This window comes from Ovis aries, chromosome 6 (assembly GCF_016772045.2).
Source record: "Ovis aries strain OAR_USU_Benz2616 breed Rambouillet chromosome 6, ARS-UI_Ramb_v3.0, whole genome shotgun sequence".
Lineage (NCBI taxonomy): Eukaryota > Metazoa > Chordata > Mammalia > Artiodactyla > Bovidae > Ovis > Ovis aries.
The window spans coordinates 92,287,250-92,312,837 of NC_056059.1; the positions used below are offsets into that span (position 1 = coordinate 92,287,250).

General features: G+C 43.2%; 1 protein-coding gene across 7 annotated transcripts in view; it reads left to right on the top strand.

Moving 5' to 3' along the window:
- The window catches only part of SHROOM3 (shroom family member 3), a 331,320-nt gene that overhangs the window by 242,858 nt on the left and 62,874 nt on the right, over window positions 1-25,588 (top strand). The window contains exon 1 of one of the 7 annotated variants that reach the window (XM_060417297.1): window positions 13,665-13,770. The exons of the other annotated variants lie outside the window; for them this stretch is intronic. The gene's annotated coding sequence lies outside the window, so the exon portion shown is untranslated. Of the gene's footprint in view, window positions 1-13,664; window positions 13,771-25,588 lie in introns of those variants that run through there. 7 annotated transcript variants of the gene reach the window in all.

The window sequence follows — 25,588 nt, forward strand, 5'->3', positions numbered from 1 at the left end:
AGGAAAGTTATGACCAACCTAGATAGTATATTCAAAAGCAGAGACATTACTTTGCCGACTAAGGTCCATCTAGTCAAGGCTATGGTTTTTCCTGTGGTCATGTATGGATGTGAGAGTTGGACTGAAAAGAAAGCTGAGTGCTGAAGACTTGATGCTTTTGAACTGTGGTGTTGGAGAAGACTCTTGAGAGTCCCTTGGACTGCAAGGAGATCCAACTAGCCCATCCTAAAGGAGATCAGCCCTGGGATTTCTTTGGAAGGAATGATGCTGAAGCTGAAACTCCAGTACTTTGGCCACCTCATGGGAAGAGTTGACTCATTGGAAAAGACTCTGATGCTGGGAGGGATTGAGGGCAGGAGGAGAAGGGGACGACAGAGGATGAGATGGCTGGATGGCATCACCGACTCGATGGACATGAGTTTGAGTGAACTCCGGGAGTTGGTGATGGACAGGGAGGCCTGGTGTGCTGCGATTCACGGGGTCACGAAGAGTCAGACACAACTGAGCAACTGAACTGAACTGAACTGAAGAATAAGAGAAGTTTCATTGAGTAAAGAATATATTGAGCAGGTCCTGAGAGGTTGGCAAGAATATCCTTAGTAGAAATTGGAGTTGAAGAAGGAATCTCCACCCAGACAATGGAAAATGTGAGTCAAGTGCTAAAGAGGGAAACCAAGGCATGCTTGCAAAATGGTAATTACTGGACTCATTGGCAAAAAAGTCAGTGAGTCAGTATGGATGGAGTCAAGCAAAGTGAAATGTCCTTCATTTGGAAAAATCACAATTTTTAAGGGGAATATATAGTAACTTTCCATTTACGCAAGCAAAAGAACATTTTGGAGTGATCTGAGGCTTTCCTCATATTCCACCAGACATAGAGGCAAAAAGTATTTTTAAGTAGCTTTCTTTATGTTGGTGCTCTGAATGGCACTAAAGCCTCTACCTAAAGAGGATAAATATGCCCATTTTCCTTCATCCTCTACGATAGTAGTCCCCAATGTTTTTGGCACCAGGGACTGGTTTTGTGGAAGACAGTTTTTCCATAGATGGGATGGGAGTGGAGGGAATGGTTTCGAGATGATTCAAGTGCATCACATTTATTATGTACTTTATTTCGATCATTATGACATCAGCTCCACCTCAGATCATCAGGCATTAGATCCCAGAGGTTGGTGACTCCTGCTTTAGGAAACAGCAAGACCTCATTCTCTGATGAAAGTAGCTTAGCCTGCATTCTCTTGGTCAAGCAGGATGGTGTGAGAACAAGGCCTAGGCTTCAGAGTCAGGCAACTGTTTCAACTCTTCATTTCTGTCCCTTCTACATTTTGACCTTAGCAAGTTACATAAAATTTGAGCTTCCTTTTCTCTTCTGTAAAACAGAACTAGAAATGGCTACCCTGAGGGATTGTAAAAATTAGAAATAAGGTATATAAATCCCAAGGCAGGAGTAAAACTAATACTGGGCACAAAATAGATGGTGACTGGTATTATTACTCATAGGCTATGCTCAGCTCTTTCTGGTCTACCACTGAGAAACGGCAGCCGGCAGCCTGCAAGGACCTGCCCAGGACTCTGCTATCTTATTGCCTTTGGTCAATCAACCACCCTCTGGACACCTCCCACAGGTGCTGATTACAAGAACTTTAAAAATAAATTTTCTCCCCCATCTTATCTTCTGGTTCCTAGGCAGGAGCACTAAAGTATGCTGAATAATGCTGACATCCGGCTTGGAGTAAAACAGTTTCCTGAACACCTGCTGGGAGAAAGTTGTGCTTAAAAGCAAATAAGCTAGAAAGCAGAGAAAGTTTTTCCTCTTGGTGGAATCTACATGTGAAAGTATAAAATAAAACTGTGTGACTTGGAGCCTAGAAAATGAACTATCAATCATGGTGCTTGGTGACTAGAATTTTTTTTTTTTAGCACATTGTTTGTAGCTTTTTTAAAAAAATAAGGGGAGACAAATTGGCTTAAGTCAGTAGTTAAAATGAGACTGCCAAAAAAGTAAACAGAAGCCCCATTTCTTTGTTTCTATTTGGAAAGCTAGAGACCCCAGTACTTCAAGAACAATGAAGCTGCCAGCTAGCTAGTGGAAAACTTTTATTTTCAAAAGTTTAAATTTACAAATGAAGATTAGGTTATTAAAAAAAAAACAAACCCAAAACCTAAGGGATTTAACTCCCTTAAAAAAAATATGTAGACATTAAATACCATGCTGCCTAAATTTCATTGACAGTAAATCATCAAAGCAAGTCATTTCCCCATTTTAAAAATTCCAGTTGGTTTTACCCTAATAGCCTTTCTTGTTTTTATCTCTTGAAGTTATACTTTTGAAGCACCTTGGATTGTTCTTAAAGCAGCATCTAGCAATGTTGATGTCATTTAAAAATTTAAAATACTTATGTATATTTAGGGTTCCCTTGTGGCTCAGCTGGTAAAGAATCCATCTGCAATGTGGGAGACCTGGGTTCAACCTCTGGGCGGGAAGATCCCCTGGAGAAGGGAAAGGCTATCCACTCCAGTATTCTGAAAATTCCATGGACTGTGTAGTCCATGGGGTTGCAAAGAGCTGGACACGACTGAGCGACCTCCACTTTCACTTTTCACTGTCAAGACTTCCTATGATACAAACTTAGGAAGAAAACCTAGTCAGTAGAATAGATGTCTTGATGCTATGAATAAGATGTCCTTTTTGAAAGGCCTAAAATTCTGGATATGATAGAAAGACCAAATCAATTAGAAGAATAAGTAATTTGGTTTTGTTGATGTTTTGTATCATTATGAAGAAATAATTGTTGGTGTCTTTGATGAATTCTTTTGGTCAGGGGAGGAGCTTTTTATAATAAATAAGTCAGAGTTTGTAAGCATGGTGACTTTAGACATTAAGACACATTTCTTAAAAAAGAAAAAAAGATTTATTTTATTTGATCGGGGAGGCTGTGCTGGGTCTTCATTGCTACAGGCAGGCTTTCTCTAGTTGTGGTGAGCAGGGGCTGCTATTAGTTGCATGCTCCGGCTTCTCATTGCAGTGAATTCTCTTGTTGTGGAGCACAGGCTCTAGGAGCACAGGCTTCAGCAATTGCAGTGCATGGGCTCAGTAGTTGTGACTTGAGGTCTCTAAAGTGCTGGCCCAGTAGTTGTGGCTCATGCGCTTAGTTGCCCTGAGGCATGTGGAATCTTCCTAGGCTAGGGATTGAACCAGCTTCTGCCATTGCAAGGCGGATTCTTGACCACTGGACCACCAGGGAAGCCCCAAGTCACATTTCTAGAAACCATTTGTTCAATATGTATTCCAGTTTATCCCAGTATCACCTGTCTTTGTGTCCAGTTGTGCTTTGTACTTATTACATATGATAGATTCAGATACTCAACTAGACCATAGAACGCCCCTCCTATGGCCCCCTAGGCATGCAGCTGTTTTCATCCCAAGTCTACTCTGCCCAGTCTTTCTTCCTTTTCCTCTCTCATCTCCTGCACTGTCTCAGTGGTGATTTCTCCCCACCCGGCCACCATGCAGGCACTCAGACAAGGAAGCAGTTCTTATTAAAATACAAGCTGCAAAACAATGGCAGCAATTGCACTGCACTCCATCCCTAAATTGATTATGTCTCCCTTTCTTCACACCTTTCCCCAGTCCTTATTTATCTTCATCTGTATCTTCATTAACTTATTAATATTTTTCTAGAAAGAAAAAAAAAAGGTTTACACCTTTCATCAAAACATTTTGGGTTATGTCCCAGAAAAGATTTCAATCCTCAGTTCTTAGGCTTCTTGGGCACCATCAATACAGACACTCAGCTCCCTTGATAGAAAACAGTGTTCACGCTTGTGCACAGGCTCAGGTTAGGCTGAGAATGCTGGCTGGCTCAGCCCTGATTGCCTTTGGCCACTCCACCTCCCCAGTCTCCTGGTGACAAGGACGTACTGGTATTTGAAAGCACTCCAGCTGAATCCATGCTCTTAAGGACCCGTCAGTTCTAGCGTTTTAACTTTCAGGGTTCTGGGCTGACAGTTCTCATTGTCACCTAGGTCACATGTCTTTTTTTTTTCCCCTTCACATACCAAGCACACTTCACCTTCCTCCGGAAGGTTGCTGCCGCTGATGGGAGGTGGCAGCTGTTCACAGTTCACGTCAATCCTGTTCAGAGCTTTAGGACTTAAAAGGAAAAACCCTTTTGCCAGCACAACTATAGTCACTTTTAAGCTAGTGAGATTTCATTGTTTGAATTGTGCTTGACCTGAACACTTTTTACAAGTGAATTTACAAAGTGGCTTTTCTCCCGTGAAATCTGGACCAAAATTGAAATGAATATCCAGAGCTGAAGATTTTACCATCATTCTCTGACATGGTCATCATTCTCCTCTATGCAAAGTTAACTGTGATTATGAGTACAGCCTAACACTGAATATTCATTGGGAAGGTTGATGCTGAAGCGGAAGCTTTAACACTTTGGCCACCTGATGCGAAGAGCCAATTCAGTGGTAAAGACCCTGATAAGCTGGGAAAGATTGAAGGCAGGAGGAGAAGGGGACGACAGAAGATGAGATGGTTCGATAGCATCACCCACTCAATGGACCTGAGTTTGAGCAAATTCCAGGAGATGGTGAAGCCAAATTCCAGGGAATCCTTGTGTGCTGGAGTCCATGGGGGTCACAAAGAGTTGGACGTGACTTAGTGACTGAACATTGAATAGGCAGGCATTATGCTAGGCACTGTTCCAAGTGTATCATATAAAGCTTTACATTTTAAAGTCCAGCAAGCCTATGACTCAGGTTCAGTTTTTAGCTCTCATTTTATAGAAGAGAACATTGCTTCATTGGAGCTGGTAATGACCAGCCTGAGGTCGCATAGTAGGTGCTGTTGGCCAGGGTTCAAATCTGAGTGTTCTCCTCCCAGAGACTGCGCTGTTAGCCATGAGGCAACGCTGGACCCACAGGAGTGGGAGTCCACCCTAGTGGTAAAAAATCAGTGAGCCCATCACCTCCCATTCAGTTCATCCTTCACGTGCCACCAGCATGACTTCTTGAAGGTGCAGATCCAGGCATGACACCAGCGGAAAGTGCTTCTCACTGCCTACAAGGCAAAGTCTAAATCCTGAAAGTGATCCAAAAGCCTCCCCTGCTACCATCTGCCTCTGTAGCTATGCTGTTTGCCTTGCCACCTGCCCATTCCTGCCATGTTTCTTCCGGTTCCCCAATTGGTCTGTGCTATTTGATACTTTGGGACCTTCAAACATGTTCCATCCTGACCTTTTCCTCCTCTCTTCCTACCCAAGTGAGCTCGTGTACATCCTACAGAACCTGTCTCAAACAGCTTCTCTACATCCTTCCGGGACATAAATCTCCTCTCCTCTATTTGCTACCAGCACATACATCTATTTAGTGAGATAAAAAGAGATACTACGTTTGAGCTCTTGTGTGCTAGGCATGGGGAGAGGGCTGAGCATTTTGCATGGTTAGTGGTTACAAATCTTGAGCCAAAAACACAATTATGGGAGAAATGTATCTGTTTCTTTAAAAAAAAAAAAAATAGACTATAATTTCTGTTTTGAGACCTCATTCAGCAAGGAGACACAAACAATGTCAACCAATCCATCTCTTCCAGCTCCTAAGGTTGCAGCTGAGTTGTGAGGTGCTTAGACAAAGTCCAGGTGTGTGTGTGTGTGTATGTTGTAGGGAAGTTGGATAAAGTTGTCCCTTTGGTCTCCATGTCACCATCTCCCCATGCTGGTATCTGACATGTCTGATCACATTGAAGTTGGGGTAGCAGTGTCTGTAGCCTCCTCAGATCCATCAGGCACCTGTGCCCTCCTTGGGTTTACCAGAAACCTTCTGCCTCTCCTGGACCACTCTGGGTTAGGAGGACTGGTGAAAGCCTGAGCCTCTCTTCTGCCCAGCTGTACTGCACAGACATTTCTTTGATTCCTCCTCTGTGCTGAGTTCCCAGCAACTCTTGGATTGAGCCAATCCTCCAGGCTGTTGCTTGGGATCGGAACCCCCATAGTTTCTGCTCTCAAATCATTTAGCCTACCTGAAGCTTCCATCTTGCGTCAGGTAGCATTTAGAGTGGCTCCAGCTTCTAGCTCACCTTCACTTCCCTTCTGACTCTCCTCGCCCCTCTTTATTCATTCTAGAAAGCTGTAATGTCTTTTGGAGAAAAACTGGCTCTGAGTATTCTTTCATATGTTAAGCCTGGATTCTTTTATGATATAAAAATTCTGCTGAGTCATCCCTTCCTTGGTCAGTGAGTGACACTAACTGGGAGGAAAGACAGGACTATGAGGAAATCCAATGGAGGGAATAAGAACGATTAATATCTCAGGGTTACTCCTGCCTCCCAGAGACACGCACTGAATGATTGGTTCATATAATCTTTGCAAAAACCAATGGGAGGTGTAATTATTCTTATTTTATAGAGGAAAAACTAAGGCTTAGTGAGATCAATTAACCTCACATACTGCTAGCAAGCTCTTGAATCCAATTCATGCTCTTGACCATAAGACCTAATTATCCTTATCACGTTCTACTGAAATAATTTCTTTAGATATCTGAGTTTCCCAGTAAATTGAGCTCCTTGAAGTCAAGGCTATGACCTGATCCATCCTGTATGCTCCATACCCTGCAGTTAGCAGGTGCACTTAGTAAGTGGTGTTTGAACTGAAATGGATGAAGGAGAGAAAAGGCAAAGGCAGAGGAGAAGAAAAGGTAAATGGGAAAATTCTCTTATCTAAGCTCTTCTGTGAGCTTAGAAAGTTCTGAGAATCCTACACAACTTTTAAAGGAAATAAAATGAAACTGTATTTTCTGACATGGAGTTGTTGTTGTTCAGTTGCTCAGTCGTGTCCAACCCATGGACTGCAGCACGCCAGTCCTCCCTGTCCTTCACCATCTCCCAGAGTTTCCTCAAACTCATGTGCATTGAGTTGGTGATGCCATCCAACCATCTCATCCTCTGTCATCCCCTTATCCTCCTGCCCTCATTCCCAGCATCAGGGTCTTTTCTAACAAGTCAGCTCTTCACATCAGGTGGCCAAAGTATTGGAGTTTCAGCTTCAGCATCAGTCCTTCCAGTGAATTTTCAGGGTTGATTTCCTTTAGGATGGACTGGTTGGATCTCCTTGCACATCCAAGGGGCTCTCAAGAGTCTTCTCCAACACCACAGTTCAAAAGCATCAATTCTTCCATGCTCAGCTTTCTTTATAATCCAACTCTTACATCCATACATGACCCCTGGAAAAACCATAGCTTTGACTAGATGGACCTTTGTTGGCAAAGTAATGTCTCTGCTTTTTAATATGCTGTCTAGGTTGGTCATAGCTTGTCTTCCAAGGAGCACACATCTTTCAATTTCATGGCTGCAGTCACCATCTGCAGTGATTTTGGAGCCCAAGAAAATGAAGTCTGTCATGTTCCCATTGTTTCCCCATCTATTTACCATGAAGTGATGGGACTGGATGCCATGATCTTAGTTTTTTGAATGTTGAGTTTTAAGTCAACATTTTCATTCATCTCTTTCACCTTCATCATGAGAGATGTCTGAAATTATTAAGTGAAAATGCATGTTAGAAAACAGTGTGATCATCTATTGGAAAAAATATGTTAATATTAACATACATAATGATAACATGTCACCATCCATAAAAGAGAAGAGCTGGAGGAATTTCCACCCAACAATGGATAATGATTTGGGCAGCAATTTAGGATTACATGGGACATTCACTCTATATCTGTTATTTCTGTAATACTTGAATGTTTATAAAGAATATTATCCATTTTAAAATTAGGAATATCAATGTTTTAAAAGAAAAAGCATGTTATCCTATTACAGATTTTACATTGTACTGTATACTGATCACCTTACCCTGGAGCAGGTAATTATAATGAAATAAACAAGTACAGGAAATGCTTCTCTATTCTTTCAAAATGACTACACACATCGCATCATACCATGAATCCCCCCATGAGCCTGTTAAGTAAGTATCTGTGGTTAACACTTTGAGCTGTGCTGTCTTCCATCCTGGTGTGAATCCTGGCTCTCTGTCTTAATACCCATATGACCCTGGGCAAGTTCCTTAATCACGGTGCCTTTTCTGTGTCACTACGTATAGGTCTACCTCTTGCCTTTCAAATGCTGCACGATATGCTTCACAATTAATTTAACCATTTTCTATATGTACATTTAGGTTGTTTCTAGTCTCCACGATGTGTTTCTAGTCTTTCAACCTAGACTTTCCAGAAAGAATGCTGTCAATCCTTGTCTCCAGTATCACTTGAGGCTGCTGTCTTGTTGCTTAATTAGTGAACCACCTTTCCCTGGTAACATTGAAAATGGCCTTTATCTCTTATATTTCCATGAACCAAAAACTTGCTGTCTTCCTTCCCTAACAAAAACTGTCCTTCTGCTAGTTCTGGTCTTCATTTCGCTTCTGTTTAGACCTATACAGATTTGATACTGGATCCCACATCTGACCCACAGAACCATGCATGCTGCTATTGAGTGCTGTGTGTGTGCTTAGTTGCTCAGTGGAGTCCAACTCTTTGCAGCCCCATGGGCTTCAGCCTGCCGGGTTCCTCTGTCCATGGCATTTCCCAGGCAAGAGTACTGGAGTGGGTTGCCATTTCCTTCTCCAGGGGATTTTCCCTACCCAGAGATTCAATCTGCGTCTCCTGCATTGCAGGTGGATTCGTTACCATCTCAGCCACCAGGGATGCTGTACAGACATGCATTTGTAGTGTTGCAGATAGTAACTGAACTTTGGCCTACCTAGTCCTTCCTTATTTTCCTCGGGTTCTGACCTTTGCAAGATTCTAAGTAGCTTTCTTGGTAATAACTAGGTTGCATAAAGGTCTTTACTTGGGGCCCTGGTCCTGAGGCTACAAAGAACAGCAGGAAACACAGAGGTGCCCTTGTCAGTATGAATCAGCTGCTAGCAGCAGAAGATGCCTTCAACAAAGAGAGAGAGTGAGGAAAGTGTCAGCTCCGAGGACCTGCAGGCTTACTGGGCTATTTATGAGAAAGGTCTCTGTGATAGAGGGTAACTAACTCTGAGAAGCTGAAAGCATATAGGGTTTCCCCCTTTCCTGTTGCAATCATCACTTCATGAAATAAAGTATTTCCCAGGTTTAAAGCAGTCTTAAATGTATTTCCTTACTTTCAATATCCATTTTAACATTTTATTCAATAGGATGGTTGTTCACTTGTTTTTCACATTTTTCTGTGAGTGGTTAAAAAAAATAAAAATATTTGCCAAAGTGAATATTACATTAGAAGTTATGAAAAGTTCACATTAAACCCAAATAAATAGCCATTTGAGAAGGGAGGAGCCCATATGTTCTTCCTAATATTTGCTCTCTGAATCAATCAAGAGTATTGTTTCTTGATTGTATTTATACTGACCATTAAATGATCCTTAGAACTGATTTTCAATATTCAACAGATTTTGACACTGTTTTTCTAAGGTGTCAACATCCAAAAGAAGAACACAGATGAAACAGAGAATTTATTGTATAGCTATGACAAGAGCTTATAATTGCTCTTATTATTATTATTTAGCCAAGAGTCACGTTTCAAATACTTATATTCTTCATATGAAAACTTTATTTACTTGGAATAATAGAAAAAGGCCAAACTGAATTAGTTAGAAGTAATGGTGACTGGACTTCCCTGGTGGCTCAGGTGGTAAAGAATCTGCCAACAATGTGGGACACCTGGATTTGATTCCTGGGTTGGGAAAATCCCCTAAAGAAGGAACCGGCAACCCACTCCAGTATCTTTGCCTGGGAAATCCCACGGACAGAGGAGCCTAGCGGTCTATAGTCCGTGGGATCACAAAGAGTTGGACAGGACTGAGCAACTAACCCCACCTCCACCTGAATAGCTGACTATTCCTAAGTGACATTTAATAAAGTACAATATATATTAAAAACTTAATACCGTAATATAGAAAAGAAGCTAAATTTGTGAAATAAATTCAAATCCAAATCATATATATGATTTATATATGTAGTTTCTTTAAAGATACAACTAAATGTGTTAGACTAATTTAAATTTAAAAATTCAGAGAATAACTGCTGAGATTGGAATTTAGAGACATATGGCAGTAATTCTAAATGTCTTTAAACTTTTTGTTTGAAAAAGACACTCATTCTCACAGGTTTCTCCTTAGTGATAAGACCTGATAATCATAGTGGAAAAACAGACTTTCAAATGTGTATACAGAATGAATCAGACCGTTCGAATTATGTCAGGTCCTTAATCAGTACAGATTAATATAATGTGATTTTAAATATTTTTAGGTTATCATATTTAACTCAAATTGAAATTTGGGTTTGCAGGTTAAACTAATTAAGAAAAGTGGGAAGGGACTTCTCTGGTGATCCATTGGTTAAGATTTCGCTTTCTAATGCAGGAGGTGTGGGTTCAATCCCTGGTTGGGGAGCTAAGATCCCACATACTTCTGGCCAAAAAACCAAAACATAACCAGAAGAAATATTGGAGCAAATTCAATAAAGACTTTAAAAATGGTCCACATCAAATATATATATATATATATTTTAAGGGAGAGAGGTGGGAAGAAAAGGAATTGGCAAAGATTGGGGAGGAAAGGGCAAAAATGTGCCTCAGACCAAGTGTAAATCATATGGTACGTAAATTATGTCACAATGTGTGTGTGTGTGTGCGTGTGCTTAGTTGCTCAGTCGTGTCCGACTCTTTGCAGCCCCGTGGACTGTAGCCTGCCAGGCTCCTCTGCCCATGGAATTTTCCAGGCAAGAATACTGAAGTAGAATTTCCTACTCCAGGGGATCTTCCTGACCCAGGGATTGAACCCTCATCTCTTGCATCTTGTCTCCTGCATTGGCAGGCGGATTCTTTACCACTAGCACCACCTGGGAAGCCTTATATCATAATAAACATGTTTAAAAGAATCATAACTTTAAACAAAAGAAAAAGTATGCAAACAGCAGGTTGCTGAATGGCCAAGCAAACCCTTTCTCTAAGATTAGGTTGTGTATTTTTCATATTTGTTACCCCCTTCATAAAATATTTCAGCATTTTTAAAGCTTTATTTCTTGATCAGTATATCTGTTTTCACTAGAAAAAATAAAACGCTCTGGATTCTAGTGTAATGCACTATTTCTGGGAGTGATCTTGATGTAGGAACTAAAAGGCAGCATGACTTGACAGAAACAGTCTTGGCATTTATCCATATATACACCTGATATGCATTAACTATTTCACAGTCATTTATCATTTATGCTTTGGGAGGAAGGGATGGGCCATTTTGAAGGGGAACTGAAGGACCAAGTGAGGGAACTTACTCCTAGCTCATACAGAGAACAGTTTGCCGAATTTCCTATTGCTGTGTAGATTTTTTCATTTCCAATCTCACCTTTGATCCCAGGAGACAATTTGTTTTCCTTTTATCTCAAGTATCTGGTGATACATCTAAATTATAGGTAGAAGTAAAAAGTGTTTTTCCAGAATCTGGGGTACAGCGGAAGCCCAGGACTTCCTAGCATAGTGATGGATTTCACTGGTGTCATGCAGTCTATGTGGGAGGTAAAAGTTGGATCTAAAGTGTTTCTAAAACATTTTTTCTTAATTGCAGCATAGTTGATTTACAATGTTGTGTTAGTTTCCAGTGTGCGACAAAGTGATTCAAATATGTATATATTCTTTTCCATTATAGGTTATTACAAGATATTGAATATAGTTCCCTATGCTTTTCAGCAGGACCTTGTTGTTTATTTTATATATAGCAGTTTATATCTGCTAATCCCGAACTCCTAACATATCCCTTTCCCCTTTGGTAACCATGCGTTTATTTTCAGTGGCCAAGGTGTGTTTTGAATCACCAATTTAAAGTGATGTTTCGCACAGGAGTGGAGGAATCTGGTCCAGCCTTACAAGGTTTCACCTGACCCTGAGCACTCAGAAAACGAGCGGCAGCAGGGAAGGAGGTCTTATCTCTTCTGCCTGCAGAGCTCCTGGCTGTGTCCTCAGCTAATACGCCTTACTTCCTCGACATGGCGGCAGCCGCAATGTGCTTTCTAAGCAGTAAGGACTGACCACCTTGTTCAAAGCTTAAGTTCTGAGCATCATCTGCTTCCACCTAAAACTAGATCCCCACAGGACATTAGGACACAGAACAGGCAACATTAGCCTCCCTGCTTCTAACACCTAGCAACAATGTGGGTGGGTACCCCTCTGGCAGTGTGGCAGGTGTATATATATTTGTACATGCCTGTGATACCATGATGCAAACCAAATACAACTTCAAGGGTGGAGGGAGGGGGGGTAATACCTTGGGGGAGGGGGAAGCCTGTTCTTGAAGATATCAATAAAGAGGTTTATTTAGTAGTTTTTGAGCCCCTAATGCTTCTGCATTGTGCCAGGATATTATAAAAAGCACAGCCAAGTAAAGGCAAATAATATTAACTCTATGGGAACCGAGGTTTCTAGTTCCTAATTAGACATTCTCTTTTCTGTGTCTATATGTGTGCTTATCACCCTAAATATAGAACCTGATATTTATAAAATAATATATAAAAACTACTTATATATAAATAACTACTACATATAAAATTTTAACAGGCATTCTGCTTGAGGGAGAAGAAAGAAAGCCAATTTCAAACCTTACTGTTAATCTCTGGAGATGCATGTGAAAGTCATTAAGAAACGTACTTTTCACAGAAAAAAAATTTTTTTTCCACCTCTGTTGAAAGAGGCTGGAAGAGCCTTTAAAGAAAGATGAAACTGAAAATAGCACCATACCCTCCTTAAGAATATTAAAGGAGTACCTCTATCTCAATGCAAAATAAATTCAGGTGTGTATACTGCCTAAGACCCCAAAGTTTGCAAAGCTGAATCCAGAATTTCCTGTAAGATTACAGTCATAACCTGTTAGTAATCACCTGTTCCTCATCTAGAGATGATGCTCAGGAAACAAAAGAACTGAGAAGGGATGTTTCAACAGCATTAGCGATCAGAAACAACCTGAATCTCTCCAGTTGATTTATGCTTAAAAAGGACACACGGAGAAAAAGGATGGCTATTTTCCATGTAATGCGAGCTTTGTTTTTTTTTTTAAGAGGTGAACTTTTTACCTTGTTCATTCATGCTTCATTTGATCAATTACTAACTATATAGCCCCTGAAAAGCGAGCGCGGGCTTTTTGAAGCGAGTATTTTGTTCTGGGATCCCCCCTTCATTTCAAAATGGGCGGGGAGGTGGAGTTAAGACACCTTTCTGACTGTGAACCGATCAAGCAGCGCCCGAGTGTGTGAGTCGGCCCCCTAAATACCACGAGGACCCGAGGACGCGGACTGCGGAGGGGCGGCGAGCGGAGCCCGGCTCCTGCAGCCGGGAATCCTTTTTCAAACCTTAGGGAGCCAGCGCTGCCATTGAAATGCAAATCCCGTCCTGACGGCCGGGCCAATCGGCGAGGCTTCCTGTGCGATTACCTGGTGGCGAGCGCGGAGCGAGCGCGGCCCCTCCGGCTCGGCCCCGGCGGCCTGGTAGGCGTGGTGGTCGGGCGCCCCCGCACCCTCCGGGCCCGGCGCCCGGCTTCACCCCCAGCAGCCCCGCGCCCCGGGCTCGCCGCTGTAGCCGGGGCGCAGGGCGCGGCTGAGCCTCCCATTGTTAAGCGCGGCTCGGCCCCGCCGGCGATGCCCCGCGCCGCCTCCTCCGAGCGGCGGCGAGGTTTGAACTTGGCGTCGGCCCCGAGCCCCGCGCGGCCCCGGGGGGCGACCACGGCCCGGCGAGCGGCGATGGTGAGTGTGGGGCTCGGGTCCGCTTTCCCCGCGCGGGGCGGAGGGAGGGCGGGTACCCAGCCGTCTGCTCTCTAAAGGGTGTCTATTTCGGTCCCCGCGGCGACTGTGGAGAACCTTCTCTGCAAGGATAAGTCCTCGGGCGGGCTTTCTCTGCCGGCGGCCGGCCTGATGGGGGGTAGGTGGCGCCCCCCGAGGATCCTCCTGACACTCCTGGACCTTGGCCTTTTTTTTTTTTTTTTTTTAATAATTTTATTAGGGAGGCAGAAACTGCTACTCCAGTTCAGTTCAGTTGAATTCCAAGAGGAAAAGAATTGCAGATTATTGACAGCATGAAAACTTTTCAGGAGAAATGATCTGTGAAATATTTTAATTTTGATAAATTGCTTCTTACGAGGGCTCCTACTGAGTTTAGAACGACTGGCCTTTCTTGGTTTTACTGGATTTGTTTCTGTAGGAAAGATCCCAAGAGTGCTTTTGAGGCTCATGCCTGCCCCTCCCCCCTTCCACTTGTTCCACCTCTTAAGGCAGTTTCTTTTTAAAGGTGTGTTCCACTGTCCTGTTGCAGGAATTAAATCATGAAAATGAAATGATACCTGACACGCTTTACTGTGAGCTGCCAGAGAGAGAAAAGTGCTTTGCTGAGGGGTGGAGAGGTAATGAAATTTCAATACATCCAGCATCCGGTGGGGGAGGTGTGACCGGCTTTTTCTTCTCTCTGACGTATTTTGGCATTACTTTTTTTTTTTTTTAATCGTGTTATTGTTGCGGCGCACTTTTGGGCATGGAGGCTTTTGAGAGGAAGGGAATAGAAGCCCACATATATATAATCTCCATGGAGAGATTGCTCTGAGATGTCAGGGTGAGGCAGGAAATCTTAGCACAGGGGCTTCTAATGATAGTTCTGTGCGTCTCCTATTTCTAACTACTTAATATTTTAAGGCTAGTTAAATTATCATTTCCAGCTAAAAGTACATTGGTCAGACATATGCTTAATCTTACCTCAAATAATCTCACCGGAAGTTGGTTTACATTTTAATTAATTTTGATGGTTAATTTTTGTCTTTAAAAAATTTTGTTTTAATTACAAAAGTGTTTCATGGTCATGGCAGAAAAGTGGCATATACAGAAGTAAACTGTCCTTAACAATAACGTTTATGTTCTATTAGTCAAGGCCTAGTTTTTCATGGAAGCCTAGTTATTTGAAAACTTTGCAGCTGTATTGGAGTTTTTAAAATTGCTAACAAACCTGGTTAGGAATTGATAAGGAAATAAATTTATACTTTAAAAAATGTTGTAACCAACAGGAACTTATTCACATGGTTCATGGAATGGAATTTATTGTGGCAGTTTCTCTTGAATCAACTTCCCACATCTGCTCCAGACAAATGGTTTCTGTTTGTATAGCCTGTTTTGTAAATACATCTCTACCATGAAGGCAAAGTGCCCAAGCACATACGCCTTTTCAGTGCTGGTAACTAGGTTCATAGAGTTAATATTTTTATTGGTTTCTGCCTCAGAACTTCCTTGCTGTACACTTGATAAAACCCTGGAGAAGGTTACCAAGGGATGTTGTAGAGAATTTACTTCCCTGGAGATTTTAAGAATAGGATAAACATCCATCTGCCTAGGATGGCTTCGGTGCAATACTGTTTGGATAAAGGCAGGCAAGGTCACTTCTCAGAACCCCCCAAATAAGGAATTCTAAACAAATTTCAGTCCTCAGCAACCTGGAATCAAGGGAAATAAAGATTGCCTCAGAAGCACCTGAGCTCAGGATGTGGCAAAGCCCTGTTTTAATTTATGTTTAAAAAAAAAAAAAAAAAAAGCTTCTCCTTTGGCTAAAAAGATTTTAAATTTACCCCCAGGACTTGCCAATCCTTTTCTGTTGATGGAAAGAAAATCAATGATTGATTTATTTTCTAAGAAGTTCTAGGTTGACTATAGCACAAGTTCCGTGATTTCAAGTAAATGAACAGACTTATGGAAATTAACAGTTCTGCTTCCCAAGACTTAGAAGGTAGATAATCCGCCTGCAGTGCAGAAGACCTGGGTTCGATCCCTGGGTTGGGAAGATTCCCCTGGAGAAGGGAATGGCTACCCACTCCATTACTCTTGCCTGGAGAATCCTATGGACGGAGGAGCCTGGCAAGCTATATATAGTACATGGGGGTCGCAAAGAGTTGGACACAACTGAGCAACTAACCCTTTCACATCTTATGTGTTAAGTCTGGTTACATTTTTACATCAACATTTTACTTTCTCCTCCAAATGTATTCTTGACTTTCCATTTCCAGTGTAGAAACGGTTTCACCAAAACCAAGAATTCCTGTAACTTGTGTTGGAGGCCATCCTCCTGAACTACTGCTCTGCCACTAGAATTTCATGGGTTGCTGCTTCCTCTGCCCTCCTGTTTGACAGAAGTATCCTGTAATCCTAACCACCATGTGACCTCAATTGCAGTGACACCTTCCTCCCTTGCTGTGGTCACTTGATCAGGAATAGCCACCCCTCGCCCTCCCTGCAGGATCACTGGGAGGGATTTACTTTCTAGGAAAGGTCATGTCAAAAAGAAAAAAAAGGGCAAGTCAGGAGTCTCCTGGCTGGCTGGTTTTTTTACCCCCACCTCACAACCCTTCAGCTTGTCCTGTTTCTCCATGCATGCCAAGCATGTTTTCTTATGCTTTAGTAACACCCAGAGAAGGAATAGGAATATGAACAATGATCGTTCATTTGTTCAACAAACATTTGCTATGTGGGAGGCCCAGCAACTACAGATTGGTCCTCTGTCTTCAAGGAATTTGTCATGTAAGAGAAGAAATCAAACATGTCAATAAGCTAGTGCCATTCTGAGAGAATAGAGTGCAGGGGTTAAGAACTTGTTTGTTATAAAGTTAAACATACATCAACCTTATGACTCAGCATATCCACACCCAGCTATTTACCCAAACTGGTGAAAACAGATGCCCACAAAGAGGCTTGTACGGAGTGGCCATGGCAATGTTATTCATAATCGCCAGCAACTGAGAACAACCCTGTGTCCACCAATAAGAAAACAGATAAACTGTGGTACAGCCACACCAAGGGAATACCACTCAGCAATCAAAAGGGGTGAACTTGTGATAAACACAAGAACCAGGATGAATCTCAACCATTATGTTAAACTGAAAGGAGGCCGACACAAAAGAATATATAAGCAGTTCTATTTATGAAGTTCTAGAAGGAAATGGCAACCCACTCCAGTGTTCTTGCCTGGAGAATCCCAGGGACTGTGGAGCCTGGTGGGCTAACGTCTACGGGGTCGCACAGAGTCGGACACGACTGAAGTGACTTAGCAGCAGCAGCAGAACCGGCAAAACTAATCTATGACCGTGGATGTTAGTGGTTGCTTGGGGGTGGGGATCGAGAGAGTTTGACTGGAAAGAGGTGACTTTCAGAGCCCTGGAAATGTTGTATGTCTTGATTTGAATGATTGTTACACAGTTATCAAACTCCATTGAACTGAGCATTTGAGACATGTATTTTATTGTATTCGAAGCATTAGCTCAGTTCGAAGCAGAGCATAGTTCCTAGAGATAGACAAGAGTACATATCTCATCTCTGCCTCTAGGTGTATGTTACTTTGGCCAAGTTATTAAATGCATCTGAACCTGGAACCATTGGACAGTAATAAAATACCTCCTTCATAGGGTTGTTTTAAGAATTGTTAGATAATCAAAGTATTTAGCTTAGTTAAGAACTCGGTAAGTGTCCCCTCATAATTCCATGTATTGTGATAAATATGTGGTTTTGTTGTTAATGAGAAAGTGATTTCCATTTTTTGTAAAAGCCACCTCATTTATTTAAGATTATCAAGGATCTTATAGTAACAAATATCCTTAGCATTATATATATTTTCATTTTAATGGGTTCTTTTCCCAGGTTGTAGGGAATTTAAATTTAGTTCTTGCTTACCTGATCAAAGTACCACTAGGGCTTTGCTTTGCTATCAAATGTAAACCTCAAAGAGAGGAAATACCCGCTAGGCAAAGCCCTCTGTTTTTGAGGATTTCGGGAGAGTAGTTGAAACTGAACTACCAGACCAGGCTCACAGCATTCACAGAATCCAGGTGAAAGGCTTACATATTATAAACTCTTTCCAAAGAAGTAGAGGGAAAGAAAAATGATCTCTATATAATTAATATTGTGCTTTTTTTTTTTAAGGGACACATTATATAACTGGATTTTTCAGTAAAATACCTTGTACAGAGTGGTAAATATAATACTAGTTTACTTAATCTATTAATCTTCAATTATTTAGGTTCAGCAAAGTGTTTGGGAAAGACAAGGTAAACTTTGCCAAGTCCAAGAGAAGCATTTTGTTGTTAGAATGGTTTAACTCATTCACTAAGCGTTTACCAAATGTTTACTGAGAACATATTAACCCCTGGGAATCCAGTGATGAATAATAAAACATTTTACACCCAAAGGTTCACAGCTGCCCTGATTGTGTGAATGTGTGCCCATTTCTCATGGACTTTTTTTTTTCAGAGCAGAGGCACTTGCTTAGGCTGGTTTGGTTAGTTTTAAAAAAAAGTTTAGGGACTTCCCTGGTGGTCCAGTGGCTAAGACTCTGCACTCCCAATGCAGGGGGCCCGGGTTCAGTCCTTGGTCAGGGAACTAGATCCCACATGCAGTTAAGACCCAGTGTAGCCAAATAAATGATTTTTTTTTAATTTTTTAAAAACTAGTTTAAAAAAGCCTCTTGCTTAAGGTGGAGATTTAAAATCCTGTTTTGTTTTGACGCTGTTTTCTTAGACACCAGAATTTCTTCTTATCCTTACTAAAAATTACAACAAAATGGTCTTCTAGAAAGGCAGTATAGAATTGTGGAAGGGTCTTAGGCTATGAAAACAGAGCAGCCTGGGTTTGAATCCGAGCTCTGAGTGCCTGCGTGCTCACTTGCTTCAGTCGTGTCGGTGTCTTTGTGACACTGTGGACTGCAGCCCGCCAGGCTCCTCTGTCCATGGGATTCTCCAGGCGAGATTACTGGAGTGGAGTGGGTGGCCATGCCCTCCTTGAGGGGATCTTCCCAACCCAGGGATCAAACCTGAATCTCTTATGTCTACCTGCATTGGCAGGCGGATTCTTAACCACTAGTGTCACCTGGAAGCCCAAATCTGAGCTTTATTGCCTAGTAATTTAGGGTAGGTCATTAAATTCTTGAAGCCTGAGTTTCCATATCTGTAAAATGGTGATAAAAGAAGTGTTAATATATATTATCAGATTAGGCTGTTTTAAGGATTAAAATACAAAAATAACTATCTTGGCATCTAGTGAGTATTAATATCTAATATGTATCGAGTCCTTGCTAAGAGTCAGGTACTGTCTGAAACTCTTCCTGTATCTTCCTCGTACTTGTATGAGGTAGGCACTCTTACTGAGCCCTTTAAAGGTGAGAAAACTCCAAAACCACAGAAGAGATGAACTAGCTTGCTGAGGGCATGGAGGTGCCAGGGTTGGAACCCCACAGATCTTGCCTCTCAACTGAGGAGGCTATTAATAGATAACAGTTACTTTTCCCTTCTTGTTGTTGCTATTGTGCAGTTGCTAAGTCATGTCCATCTCTTTGCGACCGCATGGGCTGTAGCACGCCAGGCTTCCCTGTCCTTCACTATCTCCTGGAATTTGCCTTTCCCTTTTAGGTGAAATTATTTTTAAGATTTAATTACTGCAGGTAGAAAGTAACACCAGTAAGTGGCACTCAGGCTACAATGTGGGGCGGTATGCAGGTGAGCACCAGTGATGGAGATTGTGTATATCTTAAATAGTTGATGGGTCTACTTTCTACCTTGTGGAGGGGGACTCGCAGGAGACGCTTGTGAATATGGTCAGGGTCTTTCCCCAGCCCCTCAAAAGTCTTCCTGTCAGCGGCCCTCTGTGACTTGTGAACAAAGAATGTGGATTTGGTTGAGATTTTGTAAAGCCCTAGTAGGGGCTGACATAGATGCAGTATTATCTTGGTCTGTACCAGCAAGGCAAGGTGAGAAGTTTACCACAAGCCCTGAAAGTGAGAGAAATGTAGATCCTTGTTATCTATTTTATATATATACTAGTGTGTATCTGTTAGAATATTGTTATTGGACTCCATGAACTGCAGCACGCCAGGCTTCCCTGTCCTTCACCATCTACCAGAGTTTGCTCAAACTCATGTCCATTTGAGTCAGTGGTGCCATCCAACCATCTCATCTTCTGTTGCCCATATCTCCTCCTACCCTCAATCTTTCCCAGCATCAGGGTCTTTTCCAGTGAGCTGGCTCTTTGCATCAGGTGGCTGAAGCATTGGAGCTTTAGCTCTATTATATATGTTAAAATATGTATATGACTGAATCTCTTTGATGTACACCTAAAGCCAATACAACATTATAAATCAGCTATATTTTTTAAAAATTAAGAGGAACATTAAACTGTTGCCCCGGGATATTTTTTATTCCCCATTTTCATGGTGTTTTTCTCAACTGCCAGATTCTGGAGAACGCTGAGTTAGAACTTTATAAAAGAAAAAATCCCAAGTGGTAGATTGAGAACCCTACTGAGTTAATGAAGACACATGACGTCACATTGGCCAATTAAAATGTGGGTGCCTTGAGGGGAGGATAGTTAAACAAGTATACAGACATGATACCCTACATAGATATGAGCCTTTTCACGAAATTCCCAGCCCATCCCACCAGAGTACAGGTTTTTATGCAAGATGCTCTCTTAACGTTCTCAGCACCCATGGCTGTCTTCTGTAGTGTAGCTTGTCAGCTAACCTCTGGACCAGTTCCTCAACCACCCAGGTCTGTGTAAAACCCACCAGGGAAGCTCCTCAGCAAGCAGAGTGGGTGCTGCAACAGGCTGAAGCCAGGGGGCACGGGAGAAGCCTCTTTGCAAAGTGCTGCTTGTATTTAAAGGAACGTCACCGTGTACCAGTTTTGTCCACCCAAGTGAGCCATGTTATCTCGGGACAAAAGTCCTGGTGGATGAAACTTGGGGGGCATCACTCTGAAGGGGAGAAAAGAAATCTGGAGGGAAACCCTACAGCTCTCTGGTTGTCTCCGACCCCTGGAGGCTGCTTGGCTTTGTTCAGGTTCCACTAGCCTCTTGGTCTGATCCATAGTAACTGTGCTAGGCTAAAGCTAGGAGAATCACAGGACTGACACTTGAAGGTCCCTCTGCTTCTTCCCCATCGCCTCCAGCCCCTTTCACTCAACTTAAGCCCTTTGTGTTGGTTCCCATGGTTACCTCTTCACCACCAGCAGCTGGAATTCAGTAGTGAGAGAAGGCCGCCTCCCCACTGAGCCAGGTCTGGCTGGGGCGGAGGCCGCTGATCCGCCCCTGGTTCGTGGCACGGGGTCACAGTCCAGTACCTTCTCTTTGTCGTGGATTCTGTACTTTTCCCAGGCTTGGCGTGCTGGCATTCTAGTGGGAGGGGAGACGGGGGTGATGTGCGGCTCACAGGGTATTTCCTGCTCTCAGCTGGCCCAGGGTGGACCTGCCAAGCCCCTACCTGCTGCCACCTCCTTCTGTGTGCTGATGCCCAGGCGAGGGGGTAGGACCTGCTGTGCCCAGTACCATCTGTTTATGCCTGGTGGACATTGACAAGACCAGGCTCTGGTCTGGAAGGAATTGGCAGGTTTTCCTTCAGCTTGGAGGACCAGGCTGGCTCAGGAAACCTGGGGATCGTGGGCAGCCCCAGGGTTCAAGAGGAGAGCACAGCCAGCTCAGAGTTTGTCTTGAAGCTTCAAATTAGATGCTGTTTGAGGCCCAGATTCCTACTCAGTGAGAGTTCCATTGGCCCCAGAAACAGGAACTCTAAACTGCAGGTGGAAATTAAGCAGCTCTGTTGGTGAAGGTGAGAAGTTACCTATAGAAGCCACCACAGATCGTGGCTCCTGAGGATGCCAGGACTGGAAGAATTGTCATGCTTTTCCTGGAATCAGGCAGCTCTATTTATTCTATAGTCCACTCCACCTACAAGTATCTGAGCCCCTAGATGACGTGCAGATCAAGGTTAAGGGCATGCTTCCGAGCCTTATAGTGTGTGGGGTCTTGGCTTTACCACTGTCTTTGTGATCTTGAGCAATTTACTTAAATTACCCATTCCTCAGTTTCCTTTTTCTATGACAGAGGGAGAACACTTCATAGGGTTATTATGAGGATTGAATTTGTTATGTAAAAATACTTTGTAAAGCCCTACTCAGGTGCTGGGCTTCCCAGGTGGCGCTAGTGGTAAAGAACCTGCCTGTTAGTATAGGAAACATAAGAGACACAGGTTCAATCCCTGGGTCAGGAAGATCCCCTGAAGAAGGGCATGGCATCCCACTCCAGTATTCTTGCCTGGAGAATTCCACGGATAGAGGAGCCTAGCGGACTACAGTCCATAGGATTGCAGAGCACATAGTAACGGAAGGAAAGGAAAAATGATGGGGATAAGTAGAAACTTAGCCAGTGGAACCATAGTTACAAACACCTTGAAAAGATATATTATAAACCACAGACGATTACTTTTCCACAAGTTGACTGCAGTTTGGGTACCTTGCCTTCCATTTAAAATATACTTCCAAAGAATATAAAGCAACAGCTGTGGCAAAGCTTGGGAGACAGAGTCCCACTTTGGGTGATAGCAGAGGTTGGAAACATTTAGGTTTGAGATTTGGAGGGATGTAAATAGCATGGAATGTCTATTATCTACCCCAAAAAGCAGAACGAATCTTGGATATTGTGGACACAAATGCAGTTGGCACGAGCTTAAAAAAAGTGCATGTGAGCTTCATTCTAAGACCCAATAATCCTCTTGGGCAAAGTAAGGATTAGGCCTCCCCCACAAACAAGGGGGTGAGTTCCATTTTGCTAAGATCCCTCAGCTGTTGCCAAATTTAGCCAGGGACCTATTTTCTTGCAATGAATGACCACCTCCATTTACATTTAGCACGTCCACCATCCCTCTTCTCCAGGCAGGTCTAGGACAGGAGCAACTTATTTGAATGTAGATGGAAGAGAGAAGGGCTTCCTTGATGGCTCAGTGATAAAGAATCTGCCTGCCAACGCAGGAGACCCGGGTTCGATCACTGGATCAGGAAGATCCCCTGGAGGAAGAAATGGCAACCCACTCCAGAATTCTTGCCTGGAGAATCCCATGGATAGAGGAGCCTGGTGGGCTACAGTCTATGGAGTCACAGAATTGGACATGACTGAGCGTACACGGGAGAAAGAAACCTCACCTCCCACAGACTGCAGCCTCCTCCCTTCCAGAGCCAGGGTCTGTCATCCACTCCCACTTGCAGGGGGAAAGGGGGTCTCACTCCCTAGAGCCTGAGGTGAGAGGACTCCAGGGGCTAAAAAGACCTGGGCCTAACCTCACCATGTTTTTAAAACAGCCATGCAGACATTCGCTGAGTCCCATCCCTGCTCAGTGCCTGAAGCTCCCTCTGCTGAAACGAGGCTTGTAGAAGAATCCTCAGGCTGATGCTGTCAGCCCTGATACTCCAGAAACCATTTCTTTCACGCTGGTTGCTGGGCCTTCTGCCCCAGTCTGTTCCTAAGGGGCCCAGGTAACGCCTTTTATTTCCTGTTCTTATATGCAAGAACTTTGACATATCTCTCACCAAATGCTTTGGACATTTGCAGTTGCCCTCTTTAAGGAATGAAAGAGCCAATCGTTATACCCGCATCCTATCACACCCCTTGGGTGCCTTCCCATACTCATCTCATGTAGGCCACTTGGATCAAATGATAATAGCTCCCTTCTTGTGATGGTTATCACGTGCCAGGCTTACCAGATCCCACAGCCGTGTCAGCAGGCAGATAATACTCTGTCCCCTTTTTACAGATGAGGTCCTAGGGCTCAGATGGAATAGTGGCATGAAATCTTTCCATTGCCCAAACTTACTCCCAGGGTAGTACATCCACTGCCATTTCCTGACAAAGATTTTCCTTTAAAACTATGGAGGAATTAGACTGAGATTCATTCTTGTGAGGAAAAAAAAATTAAGGCTGATTTTACTTTTTCTGATAACTACAATGTTAATTGTAAACAATTTGCAAGATACAGAAAAAGGGAAGAAAAATATCACCCTTAATCCTATCACCCAGTAGTAACATTTTGGTACTTTTTCTGGTCTTTTGTCTTCATTCATTGCTTTCTGTCATATATGAATGGCAAAAGGGTCCTGTGGCAGAAATGGTCATGTCGATTGGCAGGTGGCTGATGCCTAAGAAAAAAGCATGCACGATCTTGGGACCCTCAGGCCTTGCGTGAGGGGTGGTGTGGTCTCCGGCCAGACTACTTTCTACTTAATTCTTTTTGCTTTATCTATATGAGGATCATTGCTGTCTCAAATGATAAGATTAATAACCTATTAAAGCACGGTATCTGGTACATACCATGTGTCCAAGAAATGTAAATTTCCTTGCCATTGGTAAGAAGGAAACACTGCCAGGCACCGTTCTAAGTGTGTGACACATATTCATTCAAGCCTCACAACTACCCTTTGACATGGGTATTATAATATTTATAGGGGAGGGAACTGAGGCGCAAGAGGCTGTGACCTGCCCAAAGTCAGACACCTGCTAGGTGACAGAGCCAGAATAGGAACCCAAGCAGCTGGCTGCAGAATCCACATTGTTCATACAAGTTATGCAGCCGGCCACTTACTGTGTTGATTTAAGGTCACACTCTTGAGTGTTTGTGGCTAGGACAATATGCTCCAGTGGTAAAGATGTCACCAGTTTAATCTAAGCCCTTGCATGAGGGCCCTTGGTTTTCTTATGGACTTGCCCTGGACTAGTCTTAGGGCCCCGGAGGTGGTAGCATTGCAGTCAAAAGTAAATATGGAGCAGATTAAGTATTTAATAGGTAGGTTACAGGATCTGGCTAATCATTTGGCTTTTTCCTCTACGCACCCTTTTCCAGATGCAAGGTTGGCATCGAGGTCACTGGCTTAAGATCTGGAGATAGTTAGGCTTATGGTTTCAGAAAGAGTCAGAAATATGCTGAATGTTGGTGGTGTAAGTTGTACACTTGTTCCATTTGGGAGGTTTCAGGGGAAATCAAGTGAGAAAAAGCGTCATCAAGAGGCGCAGGAGGTACAGGTAGACACAGGGCCGAGACCTACAAAGCACTTCTATGCATGGCTGAAGGGTTACACGTGGCCTCCTGTAATGACCACACTGCCAAACCAAGGTGGGTGAACGGAAGGAAGAGCTCTTTTGAGGACAAGTAAAGGGATGCCTGGGTAGCTCAGCTGGTAAAGAATCCACCGGCAGTGCAGGAGAGCCCAGTTCGATTCCTGGGTCAGGAAGATGCCCTGGAGAAGTAATAGGCTACCCACTCCAGTATTCTGGCCTGGAGAATTCCATGGACTGTATAGTTCATGGGGTCGCAAAGAGTCGGACACAACAGAGACTTTCACTTCACTTGCTTTTTAAATTATTACTTACCGTCTAAGAAGTCCAATCTGTGTTGCCTCAGGCCTGTATCCTGTTCAGTGCGTTCCACTGTAAGCATGCCCTTTGCTGTGCTGTGCTTAGTCGCTCAGTCGTGTCTGACTCTGTGCGACCCCATGGACCGTAGCCCACCAGGCTCCTCTGTCCATGGGATTCTCCAGGCAAGAACACTGGAGTGGGTTGCCATTTCCTTCTCCAATGCATGAAAGTGAAAATGGAAAGTGAAGTGGCTCAGTCATGTCCGACTCCTAGCGACCCCATGGACTCTAGCCCACCAGGCTCCTCTGTCCATGGGATTCTCCAGGCCAGAATACTGGAGTGGGTTGCCATGCTCTCTTCCAGGGGATCTTCC